Genomic DNA, 20170 nt, shown 5'->3' on the forward strand with positions numbered 1-20170 from the left:
CCAGTAATTAGTTGGAGCATTAGGAGGCTCACCTCACCAACGAAGCGTGAGGTAAATACAGAGGCCTCGGATACGCACAAGTCCGCCATCCTCAACCTACAAGAAACTAAGACCGGGAGACTCGTGGCCCACAGCTCAATGGCTACGTCCTCCTCCCACAATTAGGATATACTACTTGAATGTGTGTGTGTTGCCACAGAATAAAAGAATATAGTTATAAAACAATTGTTGTAATTGAGAAATCTTTGTTGAACATATGTCATGATTCTCTCTCATGTCCCTTCTCCTCGACAATAGTTGTCTCCATAATCATCCACTCCTTGAAAGAAAACATTCCTCCTCACCACTCCTTCCATCCATCTTCATTATCGCCACCGTCTAAGCCTTCTTTAAATGTATATTTCTATGGATTTTTTTATTGATCTCAAATATTATTTTAGTTTCCTATTTTAGCACTAGTATGTTGAAGATTCTTTAAGTATTTTATTAGTAGTCTTCTTGTTCCAGTTAGAAAAGGAGGTGTAAGTTTTTTCTTCATGTGAGAAAAATGCATATTACAAAAAGGCTGACTCCTGTGTACAACACATAGCCATTCATCCCATAAGTGGAAAGTACACATGAAAAAATCCAACACACATGACATTCTTACATACTGCATATCGTGAACTACACATTGGTTTGGCTAAAAAGACATGGACATAAATTTTGAGGCCACCTCCCACGCATCCCATCTAGAGCATCAAACACTCATGAAGCATGGTTCCCCCTACCATAAAAAAGAAATTTGATAAGCCCATCCAACCTATCTAAAATCAGACCCAGTGAAAACCTTCTTCGACCCACCCTTGAAAAGTACAAAGAATGACTGAAACATAAGTTATATGTGGAACATGGTTCACTACATGACCTACACATATGCAGAGTGTGTCCCTTCATTTTCCATGTAGAACTGAACACGAAACTGCACGGCCTCGACTTCTAGCAGCTTGTGTCGAAAGCGGTATCAAAACAACATGATGGAAAAGACAGAGACAGATAATAAAAGGACAACAACATAGAATTGAAAATGAAAGAAAAACAAGGGAATGAAGAACAATGACTCGACAAAGTGGATGAGAAAATCTTTAGGATTGAATGCCCATGCATTGCCACAGAAAAAATATAAAAATATAAAAAAATATTGATCAAAAAATGATTATAATTTCAGAAATGTGTATTTTACAAGCATGTCATTTCTATTCATATAGTGGAAAAATATTGTTTTGTCGCACTTTTTTCTCGCATCTCCTTTGTGACGCTCTCGATTTGATCGTACGCTAATCATACACGCAAATGTGTACGACTGATACATCCCAAACGTATCTATAATTTCTGCTTATTCCATGATCTTTTGGGTGATATTGTTATATGTTTTGCTACACTTTTATATCATTTTACACATATTTGGACTAACCTACTAACTCAGTACACCCAGTGCTAGTTTTTGTGGGCTGATGTCTATTTTGCATGGGCTTTTACCCAATTTTTCGAAGCCCGAAAAAATCTAGAAAAATATATAAAAAATCAGCAAAACATAAGCTTCCGGATCACCGAAGATGGGCCAGGGGGGCCAGGGGCCTCCCAGGCGGCCTGCTGGTGCGGTCAGGCCCTATGCCGCGCCAGGAGGTCGCCTGGGTGGGTCCCACCTCCTTCGGTGCCCTCCTTTGGCCTATATTTAGAGTCTCGAGAGGAAACCCTCGCAGACTTTCTGGAATCGCAAATTTCTCCATCGCTCCGCCGCCGCAACGCTTCTGAGATCGGGAGCGTGAGGAGACCTCTTCCTGGCACCCTGCCGGAGGGAGGATTGACCTCCGTGAGCTTCTCCACCGCCATGGACGCTTCCCGGACGTGCAGTGAGTAGTCCTCCTTGGACCATGAGTCCATGACCAATAGCTATTTGATGTCTTCTCTCCAATCTTGTGCTTCAATGGTTAGTCCTTGTGAGCTGCCCTACATGATCAAGGCATCTATGTAATTCTCTTGCTATTGCTATGCTCGGTCTGTTGGGATCTGATGGATTATGAGATTATGTTCAGATTGTTATGAGTTATATATTTGATTATCCTTTTATATTATGTTCCTTAGTGATTCATGCATGTTCTCCGTTGCTATTTATTGCTTTGGCCGAGTAGTAGATTGTAACTCCAAGAGGGAGTGTTATGCATGATTGTGGGTTCATGTCCCTCGATGTCTAGCTTGAGTGACAGAAACATGAGACTAGGGGATGTGCTGGTTGCCACGAGGGAGAAAACGGTGCTTGTGACCATGGTTGCAAGGATTGTTTGCCTTACGCATAGTTCGATAATGCAGTTGTCCGTTGCTTTGAGTTTACATTTTGGGTGGGGCTCGCAACTTAATACCGGAGAGATGTTCTGGATAGATATATCAAGGTGGATGATTAGTAAGTAGATGCTGATGAATAAACGGTCTACTTGTCTTGGTGTACTGTCCATTACTATTGAACCTCTAACTATCAAGTAGCATAATTAGCATTGCGGTGCGATCATAATTCTGTCAATTGCCCAACTGTGATTTGTTAACCCAAGCATAGTTGTTTATCGTATTTTCGGAGAGAGACATCACTAGTGAACATCATGTGACTCCGATCCATATCACCATCATTGTTTACACCTCCATCATTTACCGCTTTCATTTACTTTTTCGTTGCAATCACTATTACTTTCCTGCTTGTGTTTTGACCCTTTGCAAACTACAAGGCCGGAGAGATTGACAACCTCTCTTTACTCGTTGGGAGCAAAGTTATTTGTTGTGTGTGCAGGTCCACGTCTTCTGCTGACCAGGACAGGAGACACCTACTTGTTGAGCCTAGGAGTCCTCCTGGTTCGATAAACCTTACAGTCTCCGTGTAAGGGAAATCTGCTGCTGACTACATCTCCACCTTCCACTTGGGGTAACCAACGAGGGGCAAGAAGTATATCCATCAACTCGTCATGAAGCAAAATTCTGGCGCCATTGCCGGGGACTCTAGTCTTTAAGATAGGGGAGTTGCATTCTATCTTTTACCTTTGCTTTTTAGTCTTGTTAGTTTGCTTTCTAGTTTTTTTCTTTAGAGTCTTATACCAAAAACCACATAAAAATAGTTACTTTGCTTTGTTTAGTCAGTATGCCTAAATCCTTTGTTTCTAGTGTTGCACCCGAAGGAGAGATTCTCACCTTCAAACAAAGGGTTGAAGAAAGTTTGAAAGATGCTTGGTATAGAATTAAAAATTCTCAAGATAGAGCCACCAAGAAGCAATCCACCACTATTTTGCTTAGAAATTTTTATGTTGGTATTACTTCTTGGCATAGGTTTGTTCTAGACACAACAATAGGAGGGAATTTCTTGGAAGCTCCCGTTGGGGAGGCTCTTAACGTTATAGAAAATCTTGTCGGAATCCCACCTATTGTTGACATAAAGGATGATATCACTTTATCTCATGTTATGAGTAAACTTGAGAAATTAGAGCTAGAGATGCCAAGCATGAGTAAAATTAATGAAGTAGATCGTAGGATTCAAGGGAACTTAAATAGACTTGATAGCTCCATGAACAAAATTTACAAAATTTTGGAGACCCTTAAATCCCATGATGTGGATCATTCTAGGATTGATAAGATCGAGGATATTTTTGAAACTTTAGGAACTACTCTATCCTCCATCAAGACTAAAAAGGTAGAAACCCCCGCAAGGAAGGGACCTAGGTTCGTTAACGTACCCAAGGTTCCTCAACCCAAAACAAGTATACCTATTGCTAAGGGTGTTGAAACCGTGAAGACCTTGGAAGAGATACATCTCTTAAATAGAATTAGAAATGAAATTCCAATCGGTCTCACTACGTTTGCTTTTGCTCCTATAAGTGTGTCCACTAATCCTATCTTTGAGAGTTCTCTTAATACTAGTTGTATTATTGAAGAGCTCTTTGATGATCTTGATGATGGTTCAATTGATACAACTTGATCTTCTTGCATTATGCCTAGCTCAAAGGCATAAAAAAAAAGCTTGTTGGGAGGAAACCCAATTTGTTTTTACTTTATGTTTTAGTGGTCTTGATGCTTGTTACTACTGTAGCAACATCATTGTATCTTTATTTTTAATCTTTGTGCTAAGTTATAGCCTCCGATTGCAAGAAAGTTCAATAATTGTGACATGTTGTCCAGAAACAGATTCTGTATGCTTGACGAAAAACTTCGCCGAGAATCACCAGATCATCTTTTTGATCTGAATTTTTTTGACATCATGCTCTATATAATTGCCTTTCTGGCATATGTTCTGAGTTTTTTGATTTGAGTGGCAGAAGTGCCCCGAATAAATTATTTACTACCTGTTGTTCTGGTTTTCATAGATTCCGCCATGTTTTGTGTTTCCATTGTTTTGCGAATCCTAAGCTTGCTTTTTTATTTGCAAAAATCTTTTGTCAATCATGAGAAGCGGTAGGTTTTCATGGAAATCTCTATTTCCAGCAGGTAATGAATTATTTTATTAAGGGAACTAACCACTCTAATCAGCTTATGATGAGTTTCGTATGAAGGGAGTTTTCAAGTATGTGATGGGAGAGATGATGAAAGAAGATACACGAGTGTCAAGCGCTCAAGCTTGGGGATGCCCCCATGCACCCCAAGAAATATTCAAGGAGACTCAAGCGTCTAAGCTTGGGGATGCGCCCGTGCATCCCCTTCTCTGTCAACAATCATCACTTCGTCCATCTCCATGCTATATTTTCATCACTTCATATGATAGGTGCTATGATTGGAGCTTCTTGCTCTTTAATTTTTAGTTTGTTTTAGTTTTTCTTGTTGTTCATAACAATTCAGAACCTAGCCTACCATGTTTGGGAGATACACACGCTCCATTCCACTCTAAAACACAACATAGGTTTTCATGATTATCTTTTTGTGTGTTCTTCATCTTTTCGTAGCTACTGTTATGCTTAGCTCTTAGTTTTCATGCTTATTTTTTAAGATCTATTATTTAGGTTGCTTCTAGAACTCTCTTGAGTTATCATGCTTATCTTGTTTAGAGAGTTGGCTCGTTGCACTGAGTTGTGTGTCTTGCATGAGTAGGTAACTAAGATTGCTATTTAAGTATAGTAGTAACCTGCTGTTGGAAATATGCCCTAGAGGCAATAATAAATTAGTTATTATTATATTTCTTAGTTCATGATAATCGTTTATTATCCATGCTATAATTGTATTGATTGGAAACACAATACTTGTGTGGATACATAGACAAAACACTGTCCCTAGTAAGCCTCTAGTTGACTAGCTCGTTGATCAAAGATGGTCAAGGTTTCCTGGCCATAGGCAAGTGTTGTCACTTGATAACGGGATCACATCATTAGGAGAATCATGTGATGGACTAGACCCAAACTAATAGACGTAGCATGTTGATCGTGTCATTTTGTTGCTACTGTTTTCTGCGTGTCAAGTATTTGTTCCTATGACCATGAGATCATATAACTCACGGACACCGGAGGAATGCTTTGTGTGTATCAAACGTCGCAACGTAACTGGGTGACTATAAAGATGCTCTACAGGTATCTCCGAAGGTGTTCGTTGAGTTAGTATAGATCGAGACTGGGATTTGTCACTCTGTGTGACGGAGAGGTATCTCGGGGCCCACTCGGTAATACAACATCACACACAAGCCTTGCAAGCAATGTAACTTAATGTAAGTTGCGGGATCTTGTATTACGGAACGAGTAAAGAGACTTGCCGGTAAACGAGATTGAAATAGGTATGCGGATACTAACGATCGAATCTCGGGCAAGTAACATACCGAAGGACAAAGGGAATGACATACGGGATTATATGAATCCTTGGCACTGAGGTTCAAACGATAAGATCTTCGTAGAATATGTAGGATCCAATATGGGCATCCAGGTCCCGCCATTGGATATTGACCGAGGAGTCTCTCGGGTCATGTCTACATAGTTCTCGAACCCGCAGGGTCTGCACACTTAAGGTTCGACGTTGTTTTATGCGTATTTGAGTTATATGGTTGGTTACCGAATGTTGTTCGGAGCCCCGGATGAGATCACGGACGTCACGAGGGTTTCCGGAATGGTCCGGAAATGAAGATTGATATATAGGATGACCTCATTTGGTTACCGGAAGGTTTTCGTGCATTACCGGAAAAGTTTCGGGCTCATCGGTAGTGTACCGGGAGTGCCGGGAGGGGTGCCGGGGACCATCGGGAGGGGTGTCACGCCCCAAGAGGTCTCATGGGCTATGGGAAGAGATAAACCAGCCCCTAGTGGGCTGGAATAAGTTCCCACTAAGGCCCATAAGGTTTGAGAAGGAAAAAACACAAGGTGGAAAGAGTTTCCAAGTGGGAAGGTGGAATCCTACTCCAAGTAGGATTGGAGTAGGACTCCTCCACCTCCAATTTCGGCCAAACCTTTAGGTTTTGAGGCTGCCTCCTCCCCTCCCTCCCACCTATATATACGGAGGTTTTAGGGCTGATTTGAGACGACTTTCTCACGGCTGCCCGACCACATACCTCCATAGTTTTTCCTCTAGATCGTGTTTCTGCGGAGCTCGGGCGGAGCCCTGCTGAGACAAGATCATCACCAACCTCCGGAGCGCCGTCACGCTGCCGGAGAACTCTTCTACCTCTCCGTCTCTCTTGCTGGATCAAGAAGGCCGAGATCATCGTCGAGCTGTACGTGTGCTGAACGCGGAGGTGCCGTCCGTTCGGTACTAGATCGTGGGACTGATCGCGGGATTGTTCGCGGGGCGGATCGAGGGACGTGAGGACGTTCCACTACATCAACCGCGATCTCTAATCGCTTCTGCTGTACGATCTACAAGGGTACGTAGATCACTCATCCCCTCTCGTAGATGGACATCACCATGATAGGTCTTCGTGCGCGTAGGAAAATTTTTGTTTCCCATGCGACGTTCCCCAACAGTGGCATCATGAGCTAGGTTCATGCGTAGATGTCTTCTCGAGTAGAACACAAAAGGTTTTGTGGGCGGTGATGTGCGTTTTGCTGCCCTCCTTAGTCTTTTCTTGATTCCGCGGTATTGTTGGATTGAAGCGGCTTGGACCGACATTACTCGTACGCTTACGAGAGACTGGTTTCATCGTTACGAGTAACCCCCTTTGCTCAAAGATGACTGGCAAGTGCCGGTTTCTCCAACTTTAGTTGAATCGGATTTGACCGAGGAGGTCCTTGGATGAGGTTAAATAGCAACTCATATATCTCCGTTGTGGTGTTTGCGTAAGTAAGATGCGATCCTACTAGATACCCTTGGTCACCACGTAAAACATGCAACAACAAAATTAGAGGACGTCTAACTTGTTTTTGCAGGGTATGATTGTGATGTGATATGGCCAACGATGTGATGTGATATATTGGATGTATGAGATGATCATGTTGTAATAGAAATATTGACTTGCATGTCGATGGTACGACAACCGGCAGGAGCCATAGGGTTGTCTTTATACTAACGTTTGTGCTTGCAGATGCGTTTACTATTTTGCTAGGATGTAGCTTTAGTAGTAATAGCATAAGTAGCACGACAACCCCGATGGCAACACGTTGATGGATGATCATGGTGTGGCGCCGGTGACAAGAAGATCGTGCCGGTGCTTTGGTGATGGAGATCAAGAAGCACGTGATGATGGCCATATCATGTCACTTATGAATTGCATGTGATGTTAATCCTTTTATGCACCTTATTTTGCTTAGAACGACGGTAGCATTATGAGGTGATCTCTCACTAAAATTTCAAGACGAAATTGTGTTCTCCCCGACTGTGCACCGTTGCGACAGTTCTTCGTTTCGAGACACCACGTGATGATCGGGTGTGATAGACTCAACGTTCACATACAACGGGTGCAAAAAAGTTGCACACGCGGAACACTCGGGTTAAGCTTGACGAGCCTAGCATGTGCAGACATGGCCTCGGAACACATGAGACCGAAAGGTCGAACATGAATCGTATAGTTGATATGATTAGCATAGAGATGCTTACCACTGAAACTATTCTCGACTCACGTGATGATCGGACTTGAGATAGTGGATTTGGATCATGTACCACTCAAATGACTAGAGAGATGTACTTTTTGAGTGGGAGTTCTTAAGTAATATGATTAATTGAACTAATTGTCATGAACATAGTCTAATGGTCTTTGCGAATTACGATGTAGCTTGCGCTATGGCTCTACTGTTTTTTATATGTTCCTAGAGAAAATTTAGTTGAAAATTGATAGTAGCAAACTTTGCAGACTGGGTCTGTAAAACCGGGGATTGTCCTCGTTGCTGCACAGAAGGATTATGTCCTTAATGCACCACTCAGTGTGCTGCACCTCGAGCGTCGTCTGTGGATGCTATGAACATCTGACATACACGTTTCTGATGACTACATGATAGTTCAGTGCAAAATACTTAATGGCTTAGAAGCAAGGCGCCGAAAACGTTGTAAAACGTCACGGAACATAAGTGATGTTCTAAAGAGATGAAATTGTGATTTCATGCTTGTGCCCTTGTTAAGAGGTACGAGACCTCTGACAAGATTCTTTGTCCACAAAGTAAAGGAGAAAGGCTCAATCGTTGAGCGTGTGCTCAGATTGTCTGAGTACGACAATCGCTTGAATCAAGTGGGAGTTAATCTTCCAGATGAGATAGTGATAGTTCTCCAAAGTCACTGCCACCAAGCTGTGAGAGCTTCGTGATGAACTATAACATATCAAGGATACATACAATGATCCTTGAGCGATTCGCGATGTTTGACACTGCGAAAGTAGAAATCAAGAAGGAGCATCAATAGTTGATGGTTTGTAAAACCACTAAGTTTCAAGAAAGGCAAGGGCTAGAAGGGATACTTCGTGAAACGGCAAAACAGTTGCTGCACTAATGAAGAGACCCAAGTTTAAACCCAAACCCGAGACTAAGTGCTTCTGTAATGAGGGGAACAATCACTGAGGCGGAGCAACTCAAGATACTTGGTAGATATGAAGGCTGGCAAAAGTAAAGAGAAGTATATTTGATATACATAATGTTGATGTGTACTTTACTAGTACTCCTAGTAGCACAAGGGTATTGGATACCGGTTCGGTTGCTAAGTGATTAGTAACGCGAAATGAAAGCTACGACATAAACGGAGACTAGCTAAAGGCGAGGTGACGATACGTGTTGGAAGTGTTTCCAAGGTTGATATGATCAAACGTCGCACGCTCCCTCTACCATCGGGATTGGTGTTGAACCTAAATAATTGTTATTTGGTGCTTGCGTTAAGGCATGAACATGATTGGATCGTGTTTATTGCAATACGATTATTCATTCAAACAGAATAATGGTTACTCTATTTGTTCGAATAAACACCTTCAATGGTTTATTGAATCTCGATTGTAGTGTTACACATTGGTGCCAAAAGATATGAGTTAATGATGATAGTACCACTTACTTGTGGCACTGCCGCTTGAGTCATGTTAGTATAAATTGCATGAAGAGGCTCCATGCTAATGGATCTTTGTACTCACCTGATTTCGAATCACTAGTGACATGCAAATTATACCATATGAGCAAGGCCTTGTTGTCATTGAGATGAAACAAGATAGTAACTTGTTGGAAGTGATACATTTTGATGTATGCAGTCCAATGGGTGCTGAGGCAAGTAGTGGATATCATTATGTTCTTACTTCAATGATGATTTGAGTAGATACTAGAGTATTTACTTAATGAATCACAAGTTTGAGATATTGAAAAGTTCAATTCTGTTTCGGAGTGAAGTTCATCGTAACAAGAGGATAAACTGTCTACGATATGATCATAGAAATGAATATCTGAGTTACGAGTTTTTGGTACACAGTTAAGACAATGTGGAAGTTGTTTCACAGTTCATGCCACCTGGAACATCATAGTGTGATGATGTGTCTGAACGTCATAGCCACGCACTATTTAGTATGGTGCATGCTGTGATGTCTCTTATCGAATTACCACTATCGGTTATGGGTTATGCATTAGAGACAACCACATTCACTTTAAATAGGGCACCGCGTATTTCCGTTGAGATGACACAGTATAGACTGAGGTTTAGAGAAATCTAAACTGTCGTTTCTTGAAAGTTTGGGGCTTCGACACTTATGTGAAAAAGTTTCAGTCTGATAAGCTCGAACCCAAAGCGGATAAATGCATCTTCATAGGATATCCAAAACAGTTGGGTAAATCTCCTATCTCAGATCCGAAAGCAAAGTGTTTGTTTCTAGAAACGGATCCTTTCTCGAGGAAAGGTTTCTCTCGAAAGAATTGAGTGGGAGGGTAGTAGAACTTGATGAGGTTATTGAACCATCACTTCAACCAGTGTGTAGTAGGGCATAGGAAGTTGTTCCTGTGGCGCCTACACCAATTGAAGTGGAAGCTGATGATGGTGATCATTGAGCTTCGAATCAAGTTACTACAAAACTCGTAGGTCGACAAGGTTGCGTACTGCTGCAGAGTAGTACGGTAACCCTGTCTTGGAGGTCATGTTGTTGAGCAACAGTGAACCTACGAGTTATGGAGAAAGCGATGGTGGGCCCAGATTCCGACAAATGGCTGGAAGCCATGAAATCCGAGAGAGGATCCATGTATGAAAACAAAGTGTAGACTTTGAAAGAACTACTTGATGGTCATAAGACTATTGAGTAAAGATGGATCTTTAAAAGAAGACAGACGATGATGGTGATAAGTCACTATTAAGAAAAGCTCGACTTGTCGCAAAGATGTTTTCGATAAGATCAAACAGTTGACTATGATGAGACTTTCTCACTCGTAGCGATGCTAAAAGTCTGTTAGAATTATGTTAGTTGTTGATGCATTATTTATGAAATATTGCACGTAGGATGTCAAAACATTGTTTTCTCGACGGTTTCCTTGAGCAAACATTGTATGTGATACAACCAGAAGGTTTTGTCGATCCTAAAGATACTAGCAAGTATGCAAGCTCCAGCGATCCTTCAATGGACTGGTGCAAGCATCTCGGAGTTGGAATATACACTTTGATGAGATGATCAAAGATTTTGGGTTTGTACAAGGTTTATGAGAAACTAGTATTTCCAAAGAAGTGAGTGGGAGCACTATAGAATTTCTGATAGGTATATGTGGTTGACATATTGTGGATCAGAAGTAATGTAGAATTTCTGTAAAGCATACAAGGTTGTTTGAAAGAAGTTTTCAAAGGAGTACCTGGACTACGCTACTTGAACGTTGAGCATCAAAGATCTATGGAGATAGATCGAAAGTGCTTAATAGAAGTTTCAACAAGATGCATGCCTTGACAAGTTTTTGAAAGAGTTCAAAATAGACCAGCAAAGAAGGAGTTCTTGGTTGCGTTGTGAGGTGTGAATTTGAGTAAGACTAAAAACCCGACCACGGCAGAATAAAGAGAATAGATGAAGGTCGTCTTCTATGCCTTAGCCGTAGAATCTAAAGTATGCAATGCTATGTACCGCACCTGAAGTGTGCCTTGACTCAAAGTATGTTGAGAGGTACAGAGAGTGATCCATGATTGAATCACTAGCAGCGGTCGAAATTTATCCCTAGTAACTAATGGACTAAGGAATTTTTCTCGATTATGGAGGTGGTTAAAGAGTTTGTCGTAAAGGGTTACGTCAATGCAAGCTTTGACACTAATCCGGATAACTATGAGTAGTGAAACGGATTCGTATAGTAGAGTAGATATTTGGAGCATTTCCGAATAGCACGTAGTAGCAGCATCTATAAGATGACATAAAGATTTGTAAAGAACGCACGAATCTGAAAGTTTCAGAACCGTTACCTAAAACCTCTCTCACGAGCAAGACGTGATCAGACCCCATAACTATACGGGTGTTGGATTCGTTGGAATCGCATGGTGATGTGAACTAGATTATTGACTCTAGTGCAAGTGGGAGACTGTTGGAAATATGCCCTAGAGGCAATAATAAATTAGTTATTATTATATTTCTTAGTTCATGATAATCGTTTATTATCCATGCTATAATTGTATTGATTGGAAACACAATACTTGTGTGGATACATAGACAAAACACTGTCCCTAGTAAGCCTCTAGTTGACTAGCTCGTTGATCAAAGATGGTCAAGGTTTCCTGGCCATAGGCAAGTGTTGTCACTTGATAACGGGATCACATCATTAGGAGAATCATGTGATGGACTAGACCCAAACTAATAGACGTAGCATGTTGATCGTGTCATTTTGTTGCTACTGTTTTCTGCGTGTCAAGTATTTGTTCCTATGACCATGAGATCATATAACTCACGGACACCGGAGGAATGCTTTGTGTGTATCAAACGTCGCAACGTAACTGGGTGACTATAAAGATGCTCTACAGGTATCTCCGAAGGTGTTCGTTGAGTTAGTATAGATCGAGACTGGGATTTGTCACTCTGTGTGACGGAGAGGTATCTCGGGGCCCACTCGGTAATACAACATCACACACAAGCCTTGCAAGCAATGTAACTTAATGTAAGTTGCGGGATCTTGTATTATGGAACGAGTAAAGAGACTTGCCGGTAAACGAGATTGAAATAGGTATGCGGATACTAACAATCGAATCTCGGGCAAGTAACATACCGAAGGACAAAGGGAATGACATACGGGATTATATGAATCCTTGGCACTGAGGTTCAAACGATAAGATCTTCGTAGAATATGTAGGATCCAATATGGGCATCCAGGTCCCGCTATTGGATATTGACCGAGGAGTCTCTCGGGTCATGTCTACATAGTTCTCGAACCCGCAGGGTCTGCACACTTAAGGTTCGACGTTGTTTTATGCGTATTTGAGTTATATGGTTGGTTACCGAATGTTGTTCGGAGTCCCGGATGAGATCACGGACGTCACGAGGGTTTCCGGAATGGTCCGGAAACGAAGATTGATATATAGGATGACCTCATTTGGTTACCGGAAGGTTTTCGTGCATTACCGGAAAAGTTTCGGGCTCATCGGTAGTGTACCGGGAGTGCCGGGAGGGGTGCCGGGGACCATCGGGAGGGGTGTCACGCCCCAAGAGGTCTCATGGGCTATGGGAAGAGATAAACCAGCCCCTAGTGGGCTGGAATAAGTTCCCACTAAGGCCCATAAGGTTTGAGAAGGAAAAAACACAAGGTGGAAAGAGTTTCCAAGTGGGAAGGTGGAATCCTACTCCAAGTAGGATTGGAGTAGGACTCCTCCACCTCCAATTTCGGCCAAACCTTTAGGTTTTGAGGCTGCCTCCTCCCCTCCCTCCCACCTATATATACGGAGGTTTTAGGGCTGATTTGAGACGACTTTCTCACGGCTGCCCGACCACATACCTCCATAGTTTTTCCTCTAGATCGTGTTTCTGCGGAGCTCGGGCGGAGCCCTGCTGAGACAAGATCATCACCAACCTCCGGAGCGCCGTCACGCTGCCGGAGAACTCTTCTACCTCTCCGTCTCTCTTGCTGGATCAAGAAGGCCGAGATCATCGTCGAGCTGTACGTGTGCTGAACGCGGAGGTGCCGTCCGTTCGGTACTAGATCGTGGGACTGATCGCGGGATTGTTCGCGGGGCGGATCGAGGGACGTGAGGACGTTCCACTACATCAACCGCGATCTCTAATCGCTTCTGCTGTACGATCTACAAGGGTACGTAGATCACTCATCCCCTCTCGTAGATGGACATCACCATGATAGGTCTTCGTGCGCGTAGGAAAATTTTTGTTTCCCATGCGACGTTCCCCAACACCTGCAATAGTTGTGAGGTATTGATTTGAGTAATGTTTGGAATATTGGTGCCAAGAGCTTGAGCCTATTAGTGATAGGTGTCGAATTTTGGGAAAACCATGTGTTTTTCAAAAATTAAAAATTAGTTGAGAACTCTAGCTACTAAATTGATCGCTAATCTCTGGAGGGGTTGGAATATATAGAGTACCCTCACGTTACCATGAGTCGAGGATGCGCAAGGATAACCAAACCCCCAAATACTCCTCCTCGGGGTACTTCCCTCTTTGTGAAACTCCTAACTAGATAGAGAGTTACCGATAATAAGTGTATGAGTTCTTCGGACTAATGTGAGTATTCGATTGTTGGCACTTCCACCATCCATATTTTGCTAGCCTCTTCGGTACCGTGCATTGCCCTTTCTCACATTGAGAGTTGGTGCAAACTCCACTGGTGCATCCAAACCCATGACATGATACGCTCTGTCATACATAAGCCTCATTATATCTTTCCTCAAAACAGCCACCATAGCTACCTATTAAGGCATTTCCATAGCCTTTCCGAGATACATTGCCAAGCAACATCCACCATCTCATGACTTGATCTTCATGTCATACAAGCTTTTGGTTGATTGTAGAGCCGCACGCTAGTTGGGCATTGCCCTTATTACTGCTACATGACGCGCTAGTATCATTGCATATCCTGCTACACTCGTAGAGGCATACATTTGCATACATCATGATAGTTTTCACTTGTCTTTATGTTGAGTACTTCTTACAAAGTGTGATGATTTTTATTTTTATTCATGTAGAACATAGAATGTTGCCCTTAAGAGAGGAAAAGATCCCAAAGTGGACAAAACAAAAGATCCCAAAGAGGATAAATGAGAGATAAAAAGAAAGAGCCAAAGAGGCCACAAAATAAAAAAAAGAAATAAAAAGAGAGAAGGGGGGCAACACTACTATTCATTTGAAAGATCCACAGTCGTACTCCATTGCTATATTGCTACTACATATAGATTTTCATTCATGCATAACTATGTGGGGACCCTTACACTATAGAACTTGGTTTGCATATTTCAATGATGAGCCTCCTCAAATGAGCTATAGGTCTTCATGAGCAAACAAGTTGGATGCACCCCCACTAGTTCCATTGGAGACCTTACCTTAGCTCATATGTGCATCCGTTACATGGCAATCCCTACTCCTCACATCATATCTATCATTTGGCTTTCTCTCGCCTATGGTTGTCCTCATTGATGTGAGCCATTCACACCTCCTTGTCTTCCTTCCCCATCATTATTCTATTTTCCATCCTAAGTGCTAACATATCTTTCTTACACTCATCCATTGCATGAGTGCTCAAAGTCGAAAGGGAGAGGATCATTTTGACTTGTGCCTGATTAGTGGTCTGGAGATGAGTCAAAATAAGATTTAGAAGGAGACTAAGTGTGAGGTTTAGTAGATTGAGTTCTCAATTAAAAAATATTTTATGATCTCAACCCATCTCCCAGTTCTTGCACGCAAACACCATTTGGAGACATTCGAGTCACGGATAGCGAGAGCTCTAGCACATTTATGTTCTTACTTTGCTAAACTCAATACTAGATATAGACTCTTGCTTGTTATTGTATTGACTTGAATTTCATATCTCACTTGCTTTACTTTGAAGTTCTTATATGTGTGTTAGCATGTCACCACAGAAATTATTGTGTTATCATTTATCTACTCGAGGACGAGCAGAAATTAAGCTTGGGGATGTTGATACGTCCCAAACGTATCTATAATTTCTGCTTGTTCCATGATCTTTTGGGTGACATTGTTATATGTTTTGCTACACTTCTATATCATTTTACACATATTTGGACTAACCTACTAACTCAGTGAACCAAGGGCCAGTTTCTGTGTGCTGATGTCTATTTTGCAGGGGCTTTTACCCAATTTTCTAAAGCCCCAAAAAATCCACAAAAAATATTAAAAAATCAGCGAAACAGAAGCTTCCGGATCACCGAAGATGGGCCAGAGGGGGGCCAGGGGCCTCCCACGCGGCCTACTGGCGCGGTCGGGCCCTAGGCCGCGCCAGGAGGTTGCCTGGGTGGGCCCACCTCCCCCGGTGCCCTACTTTGGCCTATATTTAGAGTCCCGAGAGGAAACCCTCGCGGACTTTCTGGAATCGCGAATTTCTCCATTGTTCCGCTGCCGCAACGCTTCCGAGATCGGGAGCGTCAGGAGAACTCTTCCCGGCACCCTGTCGGAGGGAGGATTGACCTCTGGGAGCTTCTCCACCACCATGGACGCTTCTCAGATGTGCCGTGAGTAGTCCTCCTTGGACCATGAGTCCATGAACAGTAGCTATGTGATGTCTTCTCTCCAATCTTGTGCTTCAATGGTTAGTCCTTTTGAGCTGCCCTACATGATCAAGGCATCTATGTAATTCTCTTGCTATTGCTATGCTCGGTTTGGTGGGAACCGATGGATTATGAGATTATGTTCAGATTGTTATGAGCTATATATTTGATTATACTTTTATATTATGTTCCTTAGTGATTCATCATGTTCTCCTTTGCTATTTATTGCTTTTGCCGAGTAGTAGATTGTAACTCCAAGAGGGAGCGTTATGCATGATTGTGGGTTCATTTCCCTCGATGTCTAGCTTGAGTGACAGAAACATGAGACTAGAGGATGTGCTTGTTTCCACCAGGGAGAAAACAATGGTGCTTGTGACCACGGTTGCAAGGATTGTTTACCTTACGCATAGTTCTTAATGCAGTTGTCCGTTGCTTTGAGTTTACACTTTGGGTGGGCCTTGCAACTTAATACCGGAGAGATGTTCTGGATAGATATCTGAAGGTGGATGATTAGTAAGTAGATGCTGATGAATTAACGGTCTACTTGTCTTGGCGTACTGCCCATTACTATTGAACCTCTAACTATCAAGTAGCATAATTAGCATTGCGGTGCGATCATAATTCTGTCAATTGCCCAACTGTGATTTGTTTACCCATGCATTGTTGTTTATCATCTTTTGGGAGAGATACATCACTAATGAACATCATGTGACCCCGGTCCATATCACCATCATTGTTTACAGCTCCATCATTTACCGCTTTCATTTACTTTCCCGTTGCAATCACTATTACTTTCCTGCTTGTGTTTTGATCCTTTGCAAACTACAAGGCCTGAGAGATTGACAACCTCTCTGTACTCGTTGGGAGCAACATTATTTGTTGTGTGTGTAGGTCCACGTCTTCTGCTGACCAGGACAGGAGACACCTACTTGTTGAGCCTAGGAGTCCTCCTGGTTTGATAAACCTTACAGTCTCCGTGTAAGGGAAATCTGTTGTTGACTACATCTCCACCTTCCACTTGGGGTAACCAACGGGGGGCGAGAAGTATGTCCATCAACTCGTTATCAACGACCAAGATCAAGGACTCACGGGAAGATATCACAACACAACTCTAGACACAAATGAAAGCATGCAAGCTTCATATTACAAGCCAGGGGCCTCGAGGGATAGAATACACAAGCTCGATAAACACACGAGTTAGCGGAAGCAACAAATATCTGAGTATAGACATGAAACATGATAGTGCCTTAGAGAAGGCTAGCACAAAATATGCATCGATCAAACAAGGTGAGGCCTCCTGCTCGGGAACCTCCTAAACTACTCCTGGTCGTCAGCGGCCTCCACGTAGTAGAAGGCACCGTCGGGGTAATAGTTGTCGTCGGCGGGATACGCCATCTCCTGGGCTCCATCATCTGGTCGCAGCATCGTATCAAGGGAAAAGGGGGAGGAAAGCAACGGTGAGTACTCATCCAATGTACTCGCAAGATTGACATCAGAACTATACTAAGTATGCATCAGTATCAAAGGGAAGGGGTTATATGTGGACTGACTGCAGCAATGCGAGAATATAGCGAAGGTCTAGTCCTATCAAAGACTAGCATCTCTAGTGCCTTGCACAATAGATGAGAGTAGAGCAAGTAACACAATTAAATAGTCATATTGTTGCAGCAATATTAATTAAGGTCACACCCAGAGATTCTTCCTCGATTCCCTATGAGAAAGCAATCCCGGAGCAAACATTCCACTTAAGTAACACTTTAAGTTGTATATGATGAGGGCATAACTCCAAGTCGTCCTGTAACTGTGGAAATGGCTATTCGAATAGTTAATTTTTATCCGTGCACGGGTGCACCACAGTACCTAACACGCTTGATAAACTCTAGCCAGACACACTTTCATGGGTTATGCCCGACATAGGAACATCAATACGTCGCAGCCCTACCTAGGCTCAACAGAGAGGCCATCCCACCGGTCTAAATCCTAAGTGCGCACGAGTCATGGGCCCATCACCCTTTGCGCTCCTGCATGATGCAAGGGAGGCTGATGTCAGTCCTGGCACCTCTTATACAAGAACGATGCTTATCCAGGCCACTCGGGTGCGCGTCGCTCCATTGCTGACGTTTGAAAGCTTCGGCTGATACCACGACGTTGTTGACGTGCAACTATTCCTGACTTGATGCCTCCCCGGCAATGGCGCCAGAAAAAATAGTTGCTTCCAGTTGCTCAACAATTAGCAATTGTCTTGCAATGGCCCACCAGTGTGTGGGATCGCGACAATTTTCGAGGGTAGAGTATTCAACCCAAATTTGTTGGTTCGCACGACGGGAAGCGAAAGAATATTCTCAAGTATTAGTAGCTGAATGTGTCAGATTCAACCACACCTGAAAGATTAGTGTCTGCAAGCAAAGTAGTACGATAGCAACGGTGCGAGAAACGATATGGTGACAAGGCAGACTATTCCTAACGGTTGTATCAACGGCGCCAGAAAAGTATTGTAGCACGTAGTAGCAGTGTAACGAGTAACAACAGTAGCAAGGAACAGCAGTAGCAAGTAGCAAGTAACATCAACAAGTAACAGTAGTAGCAACAGTAGCGGCAACAGCAATAGGACAAAGCAAGTAACAGTAGCAGCAACAGTAGTAACGGCAGAGCAACTAACAATGGCAATGAGACAAACTCGTAGGCAATGGATCGGTGATTTGTTGGATGACATTCATCATGCAACAGTTATAACACGGAGAGATATGTGGCTAGCTCCCGTTCGTCAATGTGATGTAGGCATGCATTTCGTGTGTAGTCATACGTGCTTAGGGAAAAGAACTTGCATGACATCTATTGTCCATCCCTCCCGTGGCAGCGGGGTCCAAATGGATACTACGGGATATTAAGGTTCTCCTTTTAATGAAGAACCGGACCAACGCATTAGCACTTGATGAACACATGAACTACTCAAACTATGGTCATCACCGGGAGTGGTTCCGGTTATCGTCACTCCGGGGTTGCCGGATCATAACACATAGTAGGTAACTACAACTTGCAAGATCGGATCTAAAACACACATATATTGGTGACAACATAATAATTTCAGATCTGAATTCATGGCACTCGGGCCCTAGTGACAAGCATTAAGCATGGCAAAGTAGTAGCAACATCAATCTCAGAACATAGTGGATACTAGGGATCAATCCCCGTCAAAACTAACTCGATTACATGATAGATCTCATCCTACTCATCACCGCCCAGCGAGCCTATGAATAGATTACTCACGAACGATGAAGAGCTTCATGTAATTGGAGAGGGAAGAAGGTTGATGATGACGATGGCGACGATCTCCTTGATCCGGAGCCCAAAACGGACTCCAGATCTGCCCTCCAGGGCAAGAACGGGATGTGGCGGCGCCTTTGGATCGTGAAACGCGATGAAATCTTCTCTCCTAATTTTTTCCAAGACAAAAGGGAATAAATAGCGCTGGAATTGGGGACGGCAGAGCCATGCGGGCCCCACAAGCCTGGTGGTCGCGGCCAGGGGGGAGGCCGCGGCGACAGGGCTTGTGGCCCACTAGCCCGTCCCCTCCGGTGGATCTTTGCATATTTTCCAGAAATATTCTCCGTAAATTTTCAGGACGTTCCGAGAACTTTCATTTCTGCACAAAAACAACACCATGGCAATTCTGCTGAAAACAGCGTCAGTCCGGGTTAGTTCCATTCAAATCATGCAAATTAGAGTCCAAAACAAGGGCAAAAGAGTTTGGAAAAGTAGATACGATGGAGACGTATCAACTCCCCCAAGCTTAAAACCTTGCTTGTCCTCAAGAAATTCAGTTGACAAACTAAAAGAGAAAGAAAAACTTTGACAAACTCTGTTTGATCTTGTTGTTGCAACTATGTCTAACTCATAACCAGAGTTTCAGCAAGATCACAAGTTAACCATATGAGCAAGTGACACAAAGGTCTCACGGTAAACTAATATTAATGGCATAATCAGCGAGCGAGCAAATAATAATGAGTTTCAGATACCAACAATTTAATCAAAACAAGCATGAAGAAATATGAATAGGTGGTATCTCGCTAGCTCTTTCCGAGACCGCAAAACATAAATGCAGAACACTTTCAAAGATCAA

Source organism: Hordeum vulgare, chromosome 6H (assembly GCF_904849725.1).
Source record: "Hordeum vulgare subsp. vulgare chromosome 6H, MorexV3_pseudomolecules_assembly, whole genome shotgun sequence".
In the NCBI taxonomy this organism is placed as follows: Eukaryota; Viridiplantae; Streptophyta; class Magnoliopsida; order Poales; family Poaceae; genus Hordeum; species Hordeum vulgare.